The following is a 22,844-nucleotide window of genomic DNA, read 5'->3' as shown; positions in this document are numbered from 1 at the left end:
TTGGCATAATATTCGACGTGAAAAATCTACTAATAATATCCCAAATTAATCTTCGTAGCTGTGTGAGCGTTCAAACAAACCGTGTTGTATTCCGAGGTGGTACGTCAACCCGAAATTCTGCGTATTCTGGATCTGTCTACAGGATTGGTAATAAATCTGCACGGGTACCTCACTTGCTAGGCGCATGCCGATAAGAATGTTTATTTACTAACATAGAATCAGTTCATTCATGACCAAAACTATCCAAAACCCGACCAAAAGCCAGAAGTATACCAATCGTCCGATTCCCTGACAAAATAAGGGGATCTCATATCACTGCCAGGTAACTGGATAACACTGAAGTATTAAGTCACGAGGAAATATTTCGTACCTCTTTTACGAGGAAATATTTCTTACCTCTTTAAGCAATTTAATTATTCCTAATTGAGAAGTGACAACGCTAATAGTTCGAAAGTGATCCATTCCGACTTACATTCATATCGCCAGAGACAGTCGAGTGCTGACAAGTTGTTCCGTCACGTCCGCAGTCTTCCATCGTTAACTATACAATAGAGCCTTTGACTTGTTCCTGGTATTAGGGCTGCCCCGTGCGAGGACTGTGTAGTTGTTGCCATGATGAATCAGCTACAGAACATATCACACCGTCAAATGCTGACTGCTGCCTAAACTGCTACAGTGAGTGTTAAAGTAAAATGGACGTCACAATTGTCCTACAAGAAGATGAAGATAAGGACACGAAATTTTCGGCATGAGACGACATGCAAGGAAATACAAAAGTATCCGGACACCCCCGAAAACATACGTTTTTCATGTTAGATGCATTCTGCTGCCACCTACTGGCAGGTACTCCATACCAGCGACCTCAGTAGTCACTAGACATCGTGAGAGAGCAAATGGGGCGCTCGGCGGAACTCACAGACTTCGAACGTGGTCAGGTGATTGTGTGTGACTTGCGTCACATGTCTGTTCGTCAGATTTCTACGCTCCTAAACATCCCTAGGTCCACTGTTTCCGATGTGATAGTGAAGTGGAAACGTGAAGGGACACGTAAGCGCAAGAGTGTACAGGCCGACCTCGTCTGTTGACTGACAGAGACCGCAGACAGTTCAAGAGGGTTGTAATGTGTAACAAGCAGATATCTATCCAGACCATCACACAGGAATTCCAAACTGCATCAGGATCCACTGCAAGTACTATGACAGTTAGGAAGGAGGTGAGAAAACTTGGATTTTATGGTCGAGCGGCTGCTCATAAGCCACACATCAAGCTGGTAAGTAAAAACGACACCTCGCTTGGTGTAAGGAGCGTAAACATTGGACTATTGAACAGTGGAAAAACGTTGTGTGGAGTGACGAATCATGGTACACAGTGTGGCGATCCGATAGCAGGGTGTGGGTATGGCGAATGCCCGGTGAACGATTTCTGCCAGCGTGTGTACTGCCAACAGTATAATTCGAAGGCGGTGGTGTTACGTTGTGGATTTTTTTTTCATGGAGGAGGCTTGCACTCCATGTTGTTTTGCGTGGCACTATCAAAGCACAGGCCTACATTGATGTTTTAAGCACCTTCTTGCTTCCCACTGTTGAAGAGCAATTAGGGGATGGCGAATGCATCTTTCAACACGATCAAGCACTTCGGCCTGTGGCGGAGTGGTTACACGACAATAGCATCCCTGTAATGGACTGGCCTGTACAGAGTCCTGACCTGAATCCTTTATAACACCTTTGGGATGTTTATGGTCGCCGAATTCGAGTTAGGCCTCACCGACCGACATCGATACCTCTCCTCAGTGCAGCACTCCGTGAAGAATGGGCTGCCATTCCCCAAAAAAACCTTCCAGCACTTGACTGAACGTACGCCAGCGAGAGTGGAAAATGTCATCAAGGCAAGGGTGGGCCAACACCATATTGAATTCCTGCATTACCGATGGAGGGCGTTACAAACTTGTAAGTCATTTTCAGCCAGGTATCCGGGTACTTTTGATCACATAGTGTACGTGTTCTGATTTATGGCTAATATTCTCAACTATTTTGTGTCCAATGTATCTAAAATATGTTGTCGTGCATTTGTGTAATTTATTTAACGATAGCCGTAGTGCCTGAAGAGAAAAGTACACTGACAGAGCACACGCCAATTTTTAAATTGGCCTTTGAGTTCCTACAAATGCAGCCCTCCACAAAATGCTCAGAAAGTTTTGCACCAACAGAATATCTAGGAAGACTTGTGGGCTAGATGCAACGGGAAAGGTTTTTGAAAGAATAAACATTATAAGGTAAACGGAGCTTATGTATTAAAATCATAATCAAAAGGAAGTCCGTCTGATCGAAAGTCTACGTCTTTGTACACAAGTAAAAATCAAAAGACGCTGGTCAGTAATAATACTATGTCGCCGCCGCCCCCCCCCCCTCTCCAGCATTACTTTGTACCGTGCTTGAATCCAGCTTGGCATCTTGGCATGCTGCCCACCTGGTGCTCGAGATACTGCTTCATGTCTCACTCTTCTACAGCGACTATCCTGAGAGGCATATAGTATGTGATATGTGAGAATACTTCTTGCGTAATCGTGCGCCACTGGTCGTCAAACGCTTTTGCTTGGAAGCCAATACTGATATCGTGATGCGTCACCTCGGGCCAATATGCACCGATGTTATCATCATATGGTAACCTGCATAAATTACAATGCTATGAGTACCTAGTAGACTGGCTATCCTAAGAGGCCGATAAGTTGGCTAACAGCCCGCCAGTACTGATCGTTAAAAGTCGGCACGACTCGAAAAACTTCGTGTCGACTGTTCTATGTTTCAGGTTGCTGCTACTTTCAGCGACCCCCAAGTTGTGACACTATAACTGCCTAAAGAAGTGTCGTGTTGTCTGTGTGAGCAGGTAAGTAACTGATTAATAAAAGTAACTGTACTTATATTTAAATGCGTTACGCAAACTGAGACACGATAGCTAATGTTTAGTGTTTTGGGTGGCATTTTCCTTTTACTCATTGCGTTGTATTAAAACAGCTTAAATTTAATTTCATACTCCTTGCTGAAAATATGCACCTCATTTGAAGATGAGGCTAATTTTAATGCCAAACACGAATCCATTTTACTTCCGTTTGAAAATTATACCGTAGCATCTGATCAGTACGAGACACTCACAGCCGCGAGACAAGCAGTGAAACGTCCCCCCCCCCCCCCCCCCACCCACAGGCTCTAACTCCGCAGTGGCCGTGCTACTTAGACCTCAGCCCCTGAGATCAACGGCTGAATTCACCGACGTCAGTTAAAAATTAAGCACATCTTAAAATATTACTGTCTCTGTATGTATTTTTGTTTCTTACTAAACAGGAAAACTACGCTCTTAAGAAGCTCTTAACCTTAGTTGATGTTTTTGGATTTGGCTGTTAGTTGCTACATGCATATTACTATGTAATACACCTGAGAACCGAAGGCCATACGAATACTTCATTCGGGCCACATGTGGGTCCGATCCGTAGTTTGACGACCTCTGCCGTAGAACATTTCATTCGGTTGTTTCCAACCTCCAGGTTGAAACTGTTCACGTGTTGCGCACAGTGAGCTAGAGCATTATCATCTTGAAAGAAGAACTTATCACTAAAACGTTGACTGCAGGGCTGGAAAAATTGTCTGGAGGATCCCGTACCGAAACTGATCAGCCCTCAAATTTTCCTTCACAACGATGAGAGGCGTCCAATATCCACACATGACATCAGTCTCATACGTAACTGACCGACCTCGTTTCTGAAGGTGTAGGACTTCGTACCTAAGTTGTTCGTTGGTACATGCCCTCCTCCAGAATCTTCTACGCTGATCGTAAGATATTAGGAAAGTACTTCATTCATTGGTGAACAGAATCTGACACCACTGATCGAGATTCCAGCTCAGTGTTCCCTTGTCCAGTTCCTTCACATAGTGCAGTACTGGTGAGGAGGGGGAGGGGGTTACTGTTTGTAATCAACACCAAGAGAACAAATTGGTAGTGTAAACGGATGCGCATTCTTTAGGTCAACACAGTCCTCCGATCTGCCTCCATTTTTTTAAGTTATCAGTCTGGTTGCTTTGATGCAGCCCGCGACGAATTTCTCTCTTGTGCCAACCTCTTCATCTCAAAGTAGCACTTGTAGCCTACGTGCTCAATTATTTCTCGTATGTATGTCAATCTCTGTCTTTCCCTACAGTTTTTACCCTCTACTGCTCCCCCTAGTACCAAGGAAGTTATTCTCTGATGTCTTAACACATGTTCTATCATTCTATCCCTTCTTCTTGTCAGTGTTTTCAATATGTTTCTTTCTTCGGCGATTCACTCTTCGTCTTATTCTTTACGTAATCAGTCTACCAAATTTTCAACATCCTTCTGTAGCGCCACGTTTCAAACGCTTCGATTCTCTTCCATTCTGATTTTCTCAGTTACGTCGATCCAAATAACACAATGCTATACTTCAAACGCATAGTCTTAGAAATTTCTTCCTCATGCGAAGGCCGACGTTTGATACTAGTATTCTCCTTTTGGCCAGGAATTTGTCTGTGCCAATCTGCTTTTTATGTCCTACTTGCGTCGTCCGTCATGCGTTATTTTTGCTCCAGTTCCTTGACTTCGTTTACTTCGTGGAGCCCAATTTTGATGGTAAGTTTGTCGTTAATCTCATTTCTGCCACTTCTCAATATTATGGCCTTTCTTTGGTTTACTCTCAGCCCATGTTCAGTACTCAGACTGTTCATTCCCTTCAACACGACCTGTAGTACTACTTCAGTTTCAAAGAGAGTAGCAGTGTCATCAGCGGATATTTTTTCCCACTGAATTTTAATCCAAATCCTGAACTTTCTTTTAATTCCATCACTGGTTCTTGTAGATTGAATAGCAGAGGTGAAAAACTACGTCGTATCTCACATATTTTTCATCTGTGCATTTCGTTCTTGGTCTTCCAAACTTATTGTTCCTTGTTGGTATTTGTACGTATTCCCCATTTCCGTCTTTCCCTGTAACTTACCACTCTTTTCTCAGTATTTGTAACATCTTTTACCTCTTTATATCGTCAGATGCTTTTTCTCTAAGTAGACAAGTCCTATGAACATATGTTTATTTTTATTAAATCTTGTTTTCATTATCAAGTTCTGAGTAAGATCTGCTTCTCTGCTACCTTCGTGTTTACGCAAATCAGACTGATCACCGTCCAATAGCTCCTCTATTTTCTTTTCCTGCTTTTGTATATTATGTCAGTAGCTTGGTGCAGGTCCTGTTAAATTGATTGTGCGGCCGTTCTCGCACTTATCTGCCATTGCCATTTTGGGGATCGTGTTGCTAACATATTCCAGAAAGTCTGATGGTATAACTTCGGTCTCATAGATTCTACATACCAGGTTGAATATTCGTGTGATTGGCTCTTCCCCAAACGATTTTAGAAATTCAGGTGGAACATAAATTGTACCTTCTGCCTTACTTGAACGAAAGTCTTCCGAAGCTCCGTTAAACTCTGAGTGGTAGTGAATTCCCTATGTCGTCCATATCGACTCCCTTTTGTTTCTTCAGTCACGTCATTTAGACAAGTCATTTCTCTTTAGAGGCCTTCAATGCATTATTTCCAACGATCCGCTCTCTTCTATGCGTTTAACAGTGGAGTTTCCATTGCACTCTCAATGCTGACGTCGACTTTAATTTCACCGAAGGCTGTTTTGAATTGTCTATGTGCTGAATCAATCGTTCAGACGACCGTTTCCTTTGCGATTTCTTCGCATTTTTTCTATAGCCATTTCGCTTTGGCTTCTCGCACTTCCTGTTCATTTGGTTCCTAAATGAACTACATTTCTGTATTCCTAAATTTCCGTTAACATTACTCTAGCCCCTCCTTTCAACCATCAATTGAAGTGTTTTTCCAATCCCCCCAAGGTTTCTTCGAGTACCTTCCTTATACATATGTTCGCCTGTCCAACTTCTGTGACTGTCATTTTTAGCCATGTCCACTCCTTTTAAGCTGATTTACCTACTATCGTATTCATTATCTCAGTATCTACTGTATCAGAGAACTTCAAACAAGGCTCATCATTCCTCAATAGTTCTGCAGCCTGTTACTTTCCAGACTGATTATTCCGGACGAGTCTCTCAAACTTCAGCCTACTCTTCATCATGACTCATTTGAGTGTACAGTAGTGGAAATCAGTATAAAAGCACGGATATTTGTAGTAAAATTGACACTGTCGGCTGGAATAGTTGTGCACAGTGTATCTGCAGAAGTATGATATCCAGTATACTAATAAATGTAGTCGAGTGGTATAGCATTTGATGTCAGTAGTACAGAACGTAACAAGACATCAACGATTCAGGTGGTAGAGGGTGGAACTGAGTATAAACGCAGCCGATTCTTTGTGGTGTTATTGTGTGTGTGTATGTGTAACTGATTTTTACAGCAGACCGACACTGTTAGGGACGGTGCCTGATGTGCACATACACCACGATTGTGCAATGCCACAAGGAAAACAGTTATCGTGAGATGAAGAAGCAAAAATTGGAGCGTACAAGGAAGTGGGGCTCTAATCGTCAAATCGCCAAGTCGAATCGTTCAAGACTGATAAATTCGTTAGATTGGGCGCACGATATGGACAGAACGTAAAATATGGGCTAAGCAGAAAATTACTTGAGGCAATGAAACGATTCCTTTTGCACAAAGCAAGAACCACATACATTTATTCTCCTCAACTTGTTGCTGATTCACAATATCAGTAACTGCCAGACATGTATGGCAAACATCTTGCATTCAAGAAACGACTGCAGAAACTTTCTCTAACACCCATACACGAATAGGCTACATTGGATTTTGTTGGAAAACAAAAGTCATGGGCTTCAGAATGAGGTGAAGTAATCTTCGGTGATGAGAAGCTGTTTAACTTAGATGGGCGTTGATGATGATGATGAAGTCCCATACTCTGTGACAGAGCGTAGACCCGCACCGCCGTACTAGGCAAGGTCCTAGTGCAGTGGTTTGCCGTTGCCTTCCTGCAACCGTAATGGGGATGAATGATGATGATGGAGACGACACAACAACACCCAGTCATCTCGAGGCTGGGAAAATCCCTGACCCCGCCGGGAATCGAACCCAGGAAACGATGCGGGAGACCCGCACAGCCGTACTAGCCAAGGTCCTAGTGCAGGTGGTTTGCCGTTGCCTTCCTGCGACCGTAATGGGGATGAATGATGATGATGAAGACGACAGGGAAAATCCCTGGCCCCACCGGGAATCTAACCCAGGACCCCGTGCTCGGGAAGCGAGAAAGCTACCGCGAGACCACGAGCAGCGGACAGGTGGGCGTTATGGATTTAAATATTATTGGCATTATCTTAGAACAGAACAGCAGGTAAAAGTGAACAAAAATTTTGGTGTTGGAAGTGTTATGATTTGGGCAGCCTTCAGTGCTGAAGGTAAACCTCGCACAGATTAGCTGAACACTACAACGAACTCTAACAAATACACTGGGATAACAGAGATAGAATTGATTAGAGTGTATGATGATCTAGGGAACGAAAGTCCTATGTTTCAAAAGGATAATGCACCTGCGCGTGTTTCTGTTACAACCTAAAGTTGTTTGAAAATAGAGATATCGATGTCTTGCCCTATCTTGCACGTAGCCCAGATATGAACGCCTTAGAAACCGTTGGGGAATACTTTAAAGGCGTATTCATCGCAATGGAAACCAATTTGAGGCCGTATGTGAGCTGAAAAATGCGATACGAGAACACTGGGCGACAATTTCATTTCAAGAACTACAAACCCTAACAAAATCAATGCCGGAGAGATTTTTTGAGGTAATTACGAAGAAAGGAGATTGCAGAAAGTGCTAACAAGGTAATAGGGCAGCGAGTGCCTTTACACCAATCTCCCAATGCCTTGTTTTATTACTCGTGTTATGAAAGAAACTATGTAATTCCGTCATGATTGTTTATGTCTTATACGTATCTACTACTTACATAATACACTCCTGGAAATGGAAAAAAGAACACATTGACACCGGTGTGTTAGACCCACCATACTTGCTCCGGACACTGCGAGAGGGCTGTACAAGCAATGATCACACGCACGGCACAGCGGACACACCAGGAACCGCGGTGTTGGCCGTCGAATGGCGCTAGCTGCGCAGCATTTGTGCACCGCCGCCGTCAGTGTCAGCCAGTTTGCCGTGGCATACGGAGCTCCATCGCAGTCTTTAACACTGGTAGCATGCCGCGACAGCGTGGACGTGAACCGTATGTGCAGTTGACGGACTTTGAGCGAGGGCGTATAGTGGGCATGCGGGAGGCCGGGTGGACGTACCGCCGAATTGCTCAACACGTGGGGCGTGAGGTCTCCACAGTACATCGATGTTGTCGCCAGTGGTCGGCGGAAGGTGCACGTGCCCGTCGACCTGGGACCGGACCGCAGCGACGCACGGATGCACGCCAAGACCGTAGGATCCTACGCAGTGCCGTAGGGGACCGCACCGCCACTTCCCAGCAAATTAGGGACACTGTTGCTCCTGGGGTATCGGCGAGGACCATTCGCAACCGTCTCCATGAAGCTGGGCTACGGTCCCGCACACCGTTAGGCCGTCTTCCGCTCACGCCCCAACATCGTGCAGCCCGCCTCCAGTGGTGTCGCGACAGGCGTGAATGGAGGGACGAATGGAGACGTGTCGTCTTCAGCGATGAGAGTCGCTTCTGCCTTGGTGCCAATGATGGTCGTATGCGTGTTTGGCACCGTGCAGGTGAGCGCCACAATCAGGACTGCATACGACCGAGGCACACAGGGCCAACACCCGGCATCATGGTGTGGGGAGCGATCTCCTACACTGGCCGTACACCACTGGTGATCGTCGAGGGGACACTGAATAGTGCACGGTACATCCAAACCGTCATCGAACCCATCGTTCTACCATTCCTAGACCGGCAAGGGAACTTGCTGTTCCAACAGGACAATGCACGTCCGCATGTATCCCGTGCCACCCAACGTGCTCTAGAAGGTGTAAGTCAACTACCCTGGCCAGCAAGATCTCCGGATCTGTCCCCCATTGAGCATGTTTGGGACTGGATGAAGCGTCGTCTCACGCGGTCTGCACGTCCAGCACGAACGCTGGTCCAACTGAGGCGCCAGGTGGAAATGGCATGGCAAGCCGTTCCACAGGACTACATCCAACATCTCTACGATCGTCTCCATGGGAGAATAGCAGCCTACATTGCTGCGAAAGGTGGATATACACTGTACTAGTGCCAACATTGTGCATGCTCTGTTGGCTGTGTCTATGTGCCTGTGGTTCTGTCAGTGTGATCATGTGATGTATCTGACCCCAGGAATGTGTCAATAAAGTTTCCCCTTCCTGGGACAATTAATTCACGGTGTTCTTATTTCAATTTCCAGGAGTGTAAATTCGATACAGTATGTTACAGACATTGTACTATTACTTTTGTAGGAACTACTGTATATCTACTCCTGGGTATGCCTTAGAATCCAATATCTGATGTCGGAATCTCTGTTTGATCATGACGTAACCTAGCTGGAATCTTCCTGTGTCTCCCGACCTTTTCGAAGTGCATCTCCTCCTATTGTGATTTTTGAATAGTGTATTCGCTATTACTTCATGTACAGCTACATAACTACTCTCCATTTCTTTCTTAAGTGCCTGGCAGAGGGCTCACAGCAACACATTCAGACTGCTTCTCGACCGTTCCGCTCTCTAACAGCACGTGGAAGAAATAACCGCCCCACTCTTTTCGTGAGTGCTCTGCTTTTTCTTATTTTATCCTGATGGTCGCTTGTCTCTGTCTAGGTGGGAGTCAACAACACATTTTTACATTCGGAAGAGGAACCTGATGACTGAAATTTCGTGAAAAGACCTCGGGTGCAAAGAAAAATACCTTTGTTTTGATGATTGCTACTCCAACTCGCTTATCACATGCATGACACACACTCCTCTGTTTCGTGATAATACGAAACGTGCTGCTGCTCTTCGAATTTTTTCAGTGTTCTCTGTCATTTGTCTGGTAAGGATTCTTTACCACGCAACAATACTCCAGAAGAGGACAGACAAAGATAGTGTTCGCAGTATTTTTAGTAGGTCTGTTACATTTTGTAAGTGGTATGCCAAAAAACGCACTCGATGATACGCTTACCGCACAACATTTTCTTTGTGACAGTTTCAGTTGTTCGTGATTGTAGTCCCTAGGTATTCCGCGAACCGACAACCATGAAATTTATATTATTTATCGTGTAACCGAAATTTAACGTAATTTTTTATAGTACTCATGTGGAGGATACCACTTTTTTTTTTTTTTTTTTTTTTTACTTTTCAGAGACAGTGCCACTTTCCGCCCCATGCAGCATACCAGCTGAAATTTATCACAGAACTCAATTAGCCTTTCTGGTCTCTCTCTCCTGCTAAAAAGCGTATATACTCCCATAAAACTGTCTTCTATTCATTCCCCTGGTACCGCGTTCCAGTCCCCGATTATTAGATTATCATCTCCTTTTATATACTGAATTAGCCGTTCATTATCCTCATATACTCTACATCTTCATTGTCTTCTTGTGAAGTAGACTTGTATGTCTGAACCACTGTTGTTAGTGATCTTTCCATTTAACTCCATTGAGTCCAACAACATGTAGGCAGAGCCTTTGCATTTCCGTTTCCAAATTTTGTAGTCTCTATACGACGTCAAAATTCTGATTTTTCACGCTCCGACTCGTAGAATGTTACCATTTCGTTGATTATTCTTTTTCTCATGATATACGTATTAGCCGTAGTTAATAGAGATCAATCATCAATTTGTGTAGTTGACCGTGACAACTACGAAGCAAATAGTCAAAGGTTTGTGTCTCACGATAGCAAATGAATGTTCGAATGGCATCCATGTGGTGTACAACAGCTCGTCTGACTGCTTCCAGCGTCGAGTCGCCTTCGGTGACATTGCGCGCACAGTCTCCGCTAACCAGCATCGTCAGTTCATGATTGGAGACCAGGACGCTCTACTCAACTGCACTAAGAATGCAACCCATCGATTTCTTTGAGACTATTTAGAGAAAGTGGTTTTCGATATAAAAATAACTGTGTAAGTCATGAGGGTGCTACAAAACTATTTGGGTGATCTGTAATGGTAGAAAGTAAGTTTCCAATACTTAAAACTTTCCCCTTTCAACTTCAAAATAATTTTCCAATGAATAGATTAAAAAAGACAGCTTTTGTCGTAATCAAATTATGTCGATACTAAGTCGGAATCACGTAAAAGAGAGGAAGTTTGAATATAAATCTTGCATGCAACCGAAATAATTACACAACGATATAGTCTGTAAACAACACCAAAAAATGAAGGAAGGAAGATTGGGTTTAATGTCCCGTCGACATCGAGGTCATTAGAGACGGAGCACAAGCTCGGGTTGTATCAGGGATGAGGAAGGAAATCGGCCCTGCCCTTTTCAAAGGAGCCATCCCGGCACTTGCCTGGAGCAATTTAAGGAAATCATGGAAAAGCTAAATCTGGATGTTCCGACACGAGACTGGACCGTCGTCCTCCCGAATGCGAGTCCAGTGTGCTAACCACTGCGCCACCTCGCTCGGTGTAAACAACTACATCATTCCCGAACTGACGAAAAGTGTAACACGTAATACCGTAAAACTGACGGATTAAAGAATTTAAGATGCAAACGCTATATTCAGAACATCTGAGTCAAATGAAAATTACAGTCGCATCCGTGTAGATCACTGGAGAAATAATACAAACATCAGTAATATCGCATGGTTTTTACTTGACAACTTTATCCCATTAACTTTACTATATCAATGCCAATCTGTCTTTTCACATTTTTCTTCGATTAATGTTAACGTTCACTGTGAAACGTATTCGTAGCCGAAGTCAGCGTGTACAAAACGTATTTCGTTGTAAACACAGCGTAGGAGGCACCGTTCCGGCAGAAATATGCCTCGGATGTAACGCTTTTCCCGACTACTTTCAGGACATGTTCCATTATGAAAATAGATATATTGTGTGTCACTGTATTGCTCTTTATATTCACTATCGGATGAAACTGTATTGGTACAATTTTTAGAAAAATGAGTCATACTTACTTCGATATGTCGACAGTAAGAAGTATATAGATAGTTATCGCTTGTGCTCAACATTCGTAACTGTCGAGATATCGAAGCAAGTACTCCGCTGGTTGCGTTCCATCATTTGGTGCAAAAAATTGTTTCGATATCTTGAACGGCTCATGAAATATTAGGTGTGTTCATTTGTCGAGGACCACTGTGCATGGTGTGTTGGCTCAATGTCCACATTAAGTTGCGGTAAGATTTTGTAGCTTTTGGAATTGTCTGATCTGTTGTGATTATCTACTGCTTTTTTTTCGTGAAGCAGACTTAAGGGAAGAAATGTTAGAGCTTATGATCACATTTATGTTGAGGTCATTATAAATGGAACACCAAATTGAATTGGTTATGGTCAGGGGAAGGAATTGGCCATAGCCTTGAAGTTATTTAAGAAGGAGGATTTAAAATGCAGACTGGCAATACCCAAGGAAATCTTTTCTGAAAAAAGTGAAACTTGTTATCATCGAATATAAATCTGACTGTTAGTAAGTGTTTTAAGATAGAGTGTGTGGAATGAAGCATTAAATGGAAGAGAAAAATAGATAATAACAGTACAGAGAAGAAGAGCATCGAAGCTTTCGAAATGTGGTCCTACAGAAAAATGCCGAAGGTTAGATCGGATAGTTAATGAAGAGGTGTCGAATCGAATCAGGGAGGAAATAATTTTGTATCACAGGTCGACTAAGAGAAGGGAGAGGTTGGTAGGACACGTCCCGAGGCATCAAAGATTCAGTGTTGTCAATGGAGGGAAATAAACAAATATAGGAGGGCCCGAGGGCTGACAACGGTTGACGGTTTCAAACGTATACGGATTGTAAATAAACAGTTTTACAAAGAACCCGCTGATTGCAAGGTCGAGAAATGCCCACGATGTTTACGACATTCGACGCCCCACGTACTACTGGCTGCTAATGGCAACAGGGGGCGGAACCGAAGGTACGCAGTGGCGAGCACAGCATGAGGCTACGGAGCGTAGTTGTTTAACTGCATAGTCGACGAGTAACTCACAAAAGTGCTACAGTACTAGTGGTGTTGATACAAAGCAGAGCAATGGCAACGATAAATAGCGCGAACATTGCATTATATCTACAACCGTAGCCGAAGGTGACACTTCGTCAGAAATGAACCCAAGGAACTTCACAGAGTGAGAAAGAAGTGGAAGATGAAATATTAGCGTTTCTGCAAGATGAATCAGCGGAATGTGTGGTGTCGCGTACGCTCGACTGTACAGACAATGTATATGTAGAATACAATGATGACGATATGTGCTTAACAAGTGTTCATCATCCTTGTCGGACAGGGAGCCACATATAGCTGTCTCTAGTGAATCATAGTAAAGGACAATCATTGTCCAAGGAGTGCGTACTAAACATGATTCCGTTCATGGAAGATCATCCGCAGCATAGTACAAAAACAATTATGAACAGATTTTGAATAAGTCCTCAGCAATATGACCGATTAGTACACAAGAAAAATTACGGATATACAAGGGAGCACAAGTCGCACTTGTTACAGCAGCTGGTGTTGGCACGTTTCAAGGATGCTCGATGAAATTTCAGGATGTGTCTGATAATGGAGTTCTACATTATGCACATCAAACTGCATGCGTCTTAGATTAAAGTGATATCAAGGGAAGCAGTGGATGGCTCCAAAACTTCAGACAATGATACAGAACTGGAAGACGTAAGACAATGAAATTTCAAACAAAGCGTCAACTTGACGATGCGCACCAAAGTGCGGAATCGTCCCAGAAATGTGTAGATGAGTTAAACAAACTCATCCCTTCGTTCAATAAGGAATTTGTTTTCAACTATGATCAGTTGGGATTTGAGGAGGAAATGCGTATGAAAGGAAGCCTGGAGATTAGTGGTACCAAGAGAGTTACATCAAGATCAACTAACATTGATACCTTAACGCATTCGTATACAATGATACCGATTGTTAATCTGGATGGTAAATTGGCTGGAAAGTTATTTATTGTGCTGTGAGAAGCTGAAGGTGCTCTGCCCTCTACGATTCTTTCTCGTGTGCGTGATCTTGCAGGGGTAGTAGGGAATACTTACGTCACAGAATGCAAGAGTGGAAAAATGGGTGTGAGAGAATTACAACTATGGTATGGTCACTGCTTTTGGCCAATAGCTGGTCAAAATAAGTTGCTTTTGGTTGATTTCTGGTCTGTGTGTAAAGATCTTACTCCTTTAGAGCAAACTATGCCTCCTGAAAAGTTTACGACATTGCAGTTCGTACCACCTAGAACCACCGGGCAAACTCAGCCTCTAGATATTTATTTCTTCTGCGCATGTAAAGCATATTACCGCACTATCTGCAGCTACGCCTTAAAGGATAGCTAGTTTCACGATAAGCTCTACGACAAACTGTTTCGCATTCGGTTGCATGCCATCACATTCCATTAGTTCTCATCAGCCCGTTACACCAACATGATTCTACATACATTCTTTAGGAGAGAATTCCTAGCTGAACGTCTTGCACGGTTTGTAACTCTCAAGGAGTTCGCCTACGATTCTGATGGTATGAACCTTTGTGATCACTCTGGTGCGCCATTTTTCATTCGGTGTTCATAGCGCAAGTAAATGGTTCATTTGGACGTTTCTTGAATGTCGAAGATGTCCATTTTGTGAAATGTAATACAGACATTACATAGAAACCTGATCTCTGCACCTCTCACACATTCTTTTTCTGTCGTGCACATGGTAAGTCATTAGCAGTTAATATTTTTCCTGTCATAATTTTTGATACAACACTTTCAGATGAGCCTTACTAAAAGCTGAACTTGCGACCTCGCACTCAAGGGGTTCTTTGTTAGGACTAACGACGATAACACAAAGAATATCATGCTGGAATGTACTGGTAAAGATTTTATTTTGAACACATGGAGTCGGAAATATGTCCTTGAGAACATATGGTTTCAAAGGATGTAGCGAGGCCGATCGGACACTGAGATGCGGCCATTAGGAAACTGTAACAGAAGTTTTCTGATGGATACACGGAGTCTGATACGTATGCAACAAGTCGCATTTTCCTGTGCCGAAACAGTCCAGCTAAGAAGTCACATGGTGCATCAAGGCCAGAGGTTCAGTGGTGTACATTCCGCTTTTAACCTGCCCATGTTTGCCTGTTAGCCAGACAGGCAAGCACCGAACGTTATCAGTAGAACGGGCAGGTTGCTTTAGCCCCATCCAAGCCAAGCTACGCCCAACCCAAGCAGGCTAAAGGAGTCTTACTCGCCTGCCCGTCTTCCCGCGGTGCTACACTGCGTAGCAGTTTATACGCTTTCACTGTGGTGTTATGAGTAGGGCACGGAAGCTGATGAAATCTTTTTTTTTGCGTGAGTATCACAAGACGCATCTCAGTGAAATACATATTCATTTAGGGGCATTGTAGGCCAGAAAATGACGGATTTCATTTGTCCTTTTTTTTCCTTTCCGGTGTATAACGGGCTTATTTATTTATTTCGCAAAGAACGGTTTTCTATTCAACTGTATCCTCTTTCGCCTAGAACTGGCTATTCTTAATTGGAACCATCGTAAGGTCACCTGTGATATGTGTTTGCGTAGTAAACACAATCGCTTCTGAAAACTGATATCATTTGCACCTAAGAAACTGAGGATATCTATTACGCCGCAACGCCAACTACAGTAAAGTTTTAGAAGTCTAGTTTCCGTAACCGTAGTGTTCTCCAGCCAAATATGACCCCAGCTATACAAATTTGAATTACTTCTTCCAGAAAGTGTATTGCGGGTACGCTGAATTCATAGTAAGTGGACGAAATAGTTCATTCTAAATTTCGCAAATGGAATTTAGCAAACACGAAAATCGTTATTCACATTATGTTAATCTAAAAAGTTCATTTTTGAAAAGAAGACTCTTTTCTTTCGTACTAAGTTTTCTTCGCACTATGTTGCTTACCACCAGACTCTGGTTTTTTATGTCTACTGAACTGTTGCTAAATAGCCTCAGGTCCTTAGCACACGTTTCCACATACTTGTAAGCCATCAAGTCTTCGTCCTCTTTTAAAATATTTATGGAGTGAGGAAACGGCTGGTCAAATTTTTAACTTTCTATGCAATTTCCTCTGCGAAACACATACTGATTTATTTGAAGCTGCCTAACAAACACGCGACAACTTTTCCCCTGGTGGATTTCGGCTCTGTTTCGTAACTGGTATACAAGGTGTCTGGTAAGTCACTCCCTATTTTTAAACAATTACAGTTTCCTTACTTATGAAGCAATTTTCTTAGATCTACTTTCGTTAGAAACATCACTTCTTGGCGTTGTGTTTCATGCCATTTTTCTTTTGTTTTAGTTGGAAAATGTCACCAGTGTTGACTGTGCAAGAACGGACCAAAATAGTAGCTCCTTTGAGATCTGTGGATCTGCGGTACGAGCACAAAGGTACTGCATGGCTGAACGAGGGAGCCATACAGCACTGGATGCAAAAACAGTTGAAAATTGCCATTTCAAATCGCTAACAATAGGGTGTGTTGCCGATGCAAGAAGATCAGGAAGACCACGAACTACGAGGACACCAGAGAATATTGACAGAGTTCGTAAAATGTTCATAAGGAGCCCTAAGAAATTACCACTGCGTCAACAATCTCGAGAAAACAGTCTTTCACATTACACAGTTGGATCGACTCTTCAAATGTTAAAATGTGTACGAAATCTTATGGGACTTAACTGCTAAGGTCATCAGTCCCTAAGCTTACACACTACTTAACCTAAATTATCCTAAGGACAAACACACACACACCCATGCCCGAGGGAGGACTCGGACCTCCGCCGGGACCAGCCGCACAGTCCATGACTGCAGCGCCTCAGACCGTTCGGCTAATACCGCGCGGCCCATCGATTCTTAAGAAAATCTTACTTGACATTATGTGCAGCAATTGTTTCCTGATGACTGTAGCAGAAGAATGGAGTTTGGAGAAATTTTCCTGGGATGGAGTGATGATTGGTCTGAACTTTTTGAGAACATACTGTGGACTGGTGAGACAGTTTTCCACATTGGAAGATTTGTAAACAGACGTAACTGCCGTTATTGAGCAACCGGAAACCCACACGAAAGTGCTGAAAAAGCACAAGGGTGTCCGAAGTAGGATCTGGAATCATGTCATCCGAAGTTGTTGGTGCTTTCTTTCTGCGGAACACATCGAATGCTGCAAGATAGTGAATGGCCAGTAATTTCACGATGGAGAACAACCCACAGCTTCACTTCACGCAGGACGAGGTACATTTTTTCCCAGGTCGTTGAGTTGGCAGACGCACATGATTGGCCTGTCCTGCAATTTCTTTTCTCTGAGGGTGGGCTGAGGCGAAGGTTTACAAGACAAAACCACTGAACTTGGATGAATTGGAAGTAATAATATCTGATGTGTTAGCCTATGTTCCACTTCATATGTTACAGGCAGCAGTATCGCACGTACCAGTTCTTTTAAGAAAATGCGTAGAGAGTACTGGAGCTTATGTGGATGTTTAAAATAACATTAAACACAACCTCAGGGAGTGCTGTTTCTTATAAAAGTAGGTCTAAGAAAATTAGTTCACAAATTTGGAAATTATAACTGGTTAAAAGTAGGGAGCGACTTATCAGACACCCTGTACATTCCCCAATTCATAATTTCTCACTGTCACCTTTCAGTCTGTTTTGTTCAGTTGGCTGCCCCCACTGTTATGATGAATGAGCTGCAGTGAAACTACCTATGCAGACACATTCACTACTGGCCATTAAAATTGCTACACCAAGAAGAAATGCAGAAATGCTGATGATAAACCGGTATTCATTGGACAAATATATTATACTAGAACTGACATGTGATTACATTTTCACGCAATTTGGGAGCATAGATCCTGAGAAATCAGTACCCAGAACAACCACCTCTGGCCGTAATAACGGCCTTGATACGATTGGGCATTGAGTCAAACAGAGCTTGGATGGCGTGTACAGGTACAGCTCAACATGCAGCTTCAACACGATACCACAGTTCATCAAGAGTAGTGACTGGCGTATTGTGAAGAGCCAGTTGCACGGCCACCATTGACCAGACGTTTTCAAATGGTGAGAGATCTGGATAATGTGCTGGCCACGGCAGCAGTCGAACATTTCCTGTATCTAGAAAGGACCGTACAGGACCTGCAACATGCGGTCGTGCATTATCCTGCTGAAATGTAGGGTTTCGCAGGGATCGAATGAATGGTAGAGCCACAGGTCGTAACACATCTGAAATGTAACGTCCACTGTTCAAAGTGCCGTCAATCCGAACAAGAGGTGACCGAGACGTGTAACCAATGGTACCCCACACCATCACGCCGGGTGATACACCAGTATGACGATGACGAATACACGCTTCCAATGTGCGTTCACCGCGATGTCGTCAAACACGGATGCGACCATAATGATGCTGCAAACAGAACCTGGATTCATCTGAAAAAATGACGTTTTGGCATTCGTGCACCCAGGTTCGTCGTTGAGTACACCATCGGAGGCGATCCTGTCTGTGATGCAGCGTCAAGGGTAACCGCAGCCATGGTCTCCGAGCTGATAGTCCAAGCTGCTGCAAACGTCGTCGAACTGTTCGTGCAGATGGTTGTTGTGTTGCAAACGTCCCCATCTGTTGACTCAGGGATCGAGACGTGGCTGCACGATCCTTTACAGCAATGCGGATAAGATGCCTGTCATCTCGACTGCTAGTGATACGAGGCCGTTGGGATCCAGCACGGCATTCCCTATTACCCTCCTGAACCCACCGATTCCATATTCTGCTGACAGTCATTGGATCTCGACCAACGCGAGCAGCAATGTCGTGATATGATAAACCGTAATCGCGATAGGCTACAATCCGACCTTTATCAAAGTCGGGAATGTGATGGTACGCATTTCTCCTCCTTACACGATGCATCACAAAAACGTTTCACCAGGCAACGACGGTCAACTGCTGTTTGTGTATGAGAAATCGGTTGGAAACTTTCCTCGTGTCAGCACGTTGTAGGTGTCACCACCGGCGCCAACCTTGTGTGAATGCTCTGAAATGCTAATCATTTGCATATCACAGCAACTTCTTCCTGTCGGTTAAATTTCGCGTCTGTAGCACGTTATCTTCGTGGTGTAGCAATTTTAATGGCCAGTAGTGTACCTAGCTGTTTTGTAAGCACGTTGGATGAATAGTACAACAACCTGTTGTGAGGTGCAGCAGGTTCAACGGGTCCCGCGAAGCTTTCCTGGTTTGCGGAAACCCTAGTAGGCCTGCTTTAAGCACTGAGCTCCAGCACGCGTGTATTCTTGTGTCTCCGTTGCGGAGATTAGAGCTGCTATGACGGCTGCGGCGGAGATAGGGGCGGGCAGGCTGGGAAGAGAATCTGTGCAGCTCAGGTCGAGACTCACCAGTGCCGGCGCAGAGGAGAGGAGACTCCAGGCCGCGGCGAGCACGCTGGCGGTGGCAGCGGCAGTGGCGCTGCGCTGGAGGCCGCGGCTGGACTGACTTCCAGCCAAGGCCGGCCGGTTCCCTCACCTCACCTCGCCTCACCTCACAGCGATTTGCGCTCCCGCTTCGCTTCCTCCACTCGACACGGTCGCTATCACGCTCAGTACGTAAGGATCGACGGAGTACCACCTCCTCCGGAATGCGTCCCGGGCAGTGCCTACAGGTTGTCGCTACGGTGACAACTTCGTCCGTAATTGCTCCCTTCGCGTACGAGAAAAATAAAGAAGTCGGGTTTACCGTAACGTCGACGAGGACGTTAGAGACAGCACACGCTCGGATTGCGGAAGTATAAAAATACGACTGAATTTTCTCACTTTGAGAAGACAGAAGGAGCAATCTGTTTACTCTCTAAAAATATCCTAAAGCCAAAATAGCATAAATATATCCTATTTAAAACAAACAGTTTCGACAGACTTTGCTGTCATCTTCAGCTCTTAAAAACCATTTTGTTATGAAACATTTTTAAGTTGGAGTCGCACCAAGTTTTCACGTGGATAGCAAAAAAGAGCACATTACAAAACTTCTGTCGTAATTAAAAAATTTAAAAACATAAAGCGACTTGTGCAATTTGCATTGTCCACATACGAGGGTTGGAACTTAAATAGTGGCAACTATTTATTCACAACCGATACAATAGAGTTACATGTTTGCACCTGTTACTGTCCTTTAAAGCCGGCCGTTGGTGGCCGAGCGGTTCTAGGCACTTCAGTCTGGAACCGCGCGACCGCTACGGTCGAAGGTTCGAATCCTGCCTCGGGCATGGATGTGTGTGATGTCCTTAGGTTAGGTAGGTTTATGTAGTTCTAAGTTCTAGGGGACTGACGACCTCAGATGTTAAGTCCCATAGTGCTCAGAGCCATTTGAACCACTTTTTTGTCCTTCAAAGTAGTCACCAGCGTTGTGTAGAACCCGTTTCTAGCGATGTGCAAGGCGTGGTAGACCGTTAGCAGAGCCTGTTCTGTTGATGGTGAGAATGAAGCCATCTACTGCCTGTCGAATCTCTGGAACAGTTCTGAAGCGAATGCCACGAAGCGGTTCCTTCATCTTCGGAATCAAATCAAAGTCACAAGGACTTAAGTCCGGGGAGGGTGGTGGATGGTACAGTACTTTCCAGTCCCATCGACCGAACAGAGCAGCCGCAGCTTGCGCTACATGCGCCCGCGCATTGTCGTGCAAAATGATGGGTGGGTTGCGCAGAAAGTGTCGCCACTTCTTTCGCGAAGCTTTTATTTGGAGCATCACCTGCGACCGGCTTTGCGAAGCCGGAACATATGTATCTTCGAGCTGCCGTTCGTACTTCCGGCCACGCTTGGCGTGGACGCGGTGCGATCTTACGGGGAAATACGAACAAGGGAAACTCTCCATCGCACATTCCTCATATTCAGTGCTAAAATGACCTAGGGGATAGCCCGTCAGAAACTGAACACAGATCAAGCGTGAAAACAGGAAGAAGGCGTACTGAAGTGTGAGAAAAGAAGAAAAATAGAAACAGTGAACACTTTAAGCTCAAGATGTCCAACATCGAGCGATTTGGAATAAGCACGCCGTCGTAGTTGTGGGGCACTATACACTGGCTATAGAATATCAGTCATCGGGTAAGAATATATTACCGTCCCAAGCAAATGTGATGAAGAGTGAGAGCAGGCGAGATGATTGGTTGTTTCACTGATTAGGGGGAAGGGACCAAACAACGAGATCATCGGTCCCATCGGATTAGGAAAGGATGGAGAAGGAAGTCGGCCGTGCCCTTTCAAAGGAACCATCCCGGAATTTGTCTGAAGTGATTTAGGGAAATCACGGAAAATCTAAATCAGGATGGCCGGACGTAGGTTTGAACCGTCGTCCTCCCGAATGCGAGTCCAGTGTGCTGACTGCAGTTCCACCTCACTCGACCAGACGAGATGCCGCATAGACCTCTCACAGAAATGAAAACAGCAAATAAACGGGGTTGAACTATTTTACAACAAAGGAATTCAAGAGTCAAAACTTACAAAACGTAACACAAGAGTTATAATATGTGGTACTTGTGTAGAACAAATAGAAGGTACGTATTTCTGGAGGTCCCTTTCTTGCACTTCGCTGTTGGAAACGGACGTTACACCACGACGCAGAGACGAATTTGAATACAGCGAACAGACAAGTCAATGACCGGAGGGACTGTTCATAAGTTTGTGAAAAAAATGTGAAAAAAAAAAAAGATTTGAATACGAATCTCCCTCTTCGCAGTCCAACACCGTGACCACATAACCACAACGCCAAGGCTACTCAAACTCAGGCGATATTCAACATATTGCGCTTGGACCGTTCGCTGTTTCTATTTTGCTTTTTTCTTCACAGTTCAGTGCATCTTCTTCCTGTTTTAACGCTTGATCTGCGTCCCTTTTTTCACGGACTGCCCACTGGGACATCTTACAACTAAATTTTTGTGGGTTGCGATGGGGAGTTTCGCTTGTAATTCACGTGGAAGAAAAGTGGCACACGTTCGAGTAGTATCCTGTCCTGAACGGAGAGCGTCAGGTGCGAATCAAACTGCGCAAACACATTCCATCGAACGTGACCGTTGGTGGCTGTCGAGCTATCGTCATTTATGACGGTCAACCGCGGAGTTGTTCGTGACGCGGACGGGAAGGGCATAATCAGTCTGAATGCCTGCAGAGACGCCTCGTCCAGATACCTCGAGCAGACACTACCCCTACATCGCAACCGACGGCGCTGCTTATTACGTACGTTGAGGCAGTGACGAACATTAGGTTCGCGGACGTTGTTCTATTCCAGCTACCGAACCCCGTGGTCCCGCTTTCCGTGCCCACGACGTCACGGCCTGCATCGGAACCGTCGACGTGCTCGACAACAGCGACTACGTTTGCACTTCATCCGTGTGAGGAAGGAGAGCACCTGAAAGTCGGTTCAAGCGCTGACACGGAGATGCGGGAGGCGCCTACCGTTCGTCGTGATCCACAGGACACAGACACGCCTTCCCGCAAGCAGAAGTCGCCCAAACGACGAAAGAATAGGAGACTGTGCACAGGAAACGCTTAGCAAGACGGTGAAACCTTGCAGGAAGATGAGGACAATCCCTCTACAGCCCGGGCTGTGGATACCACTCCCACGGTTCCTGGTTCGCTGCTGGAAACTTCCGCCCAATGAAAAAGACACTTTGACAATGGTCAGCTCACTGGCGAGTCTCCTGGCGATTTTGTGGCTGAGACACCACATGACCATTACTCGTCGC

At 44.6% G+C, this 22,844-nt stretch overlaps 1 protein-coding gene across 2 annotated transcripts in view; it reads right to left on the bottom strand.

Annotated features, from left to right (window-relative positions):
• The window catches only part of LOC126190702 (villin-1), a 375,484-nt gene extending 355,862 nt beyond the window's left edge, over positions 1-19,622 (bottom strand). Inside the window, exon 1 of one of the 2 annotated variants that reach the window (XM_049931170.1) lies at positions 19,513-19,622. The gene's annotated coding sequence lies outside the window, so the exon portion shown is untranslated. The remainder of the gene's footprint in view (positions 1-19,512) is intronic. The other variant, XM_049931173.1, reaches the window with a different exon arrangement.
• Positions 19,623-22,844: the final 3,222 nt, after the last annotated feature.

Source organism: Schistocerca cancellata, chromosome 6 (genome assembly GCF_023864275.1).
Source record: "Schistocerca cancellata isolate TAMUIC-IGC-003103 chromosome 6, iqSchCanc2.1, whole genome shotgun sequence".
NCBI lineage: Eukaryota > Metazoa > Arthropoda > Insecta > Orthoptera > Acrididae > Schistocerca > Schistocerca cancellata.
Note: the sequence above shows the minus strand (reverse complement) of the source record. Positions and strands in the feature narration are given on the sequence as shown.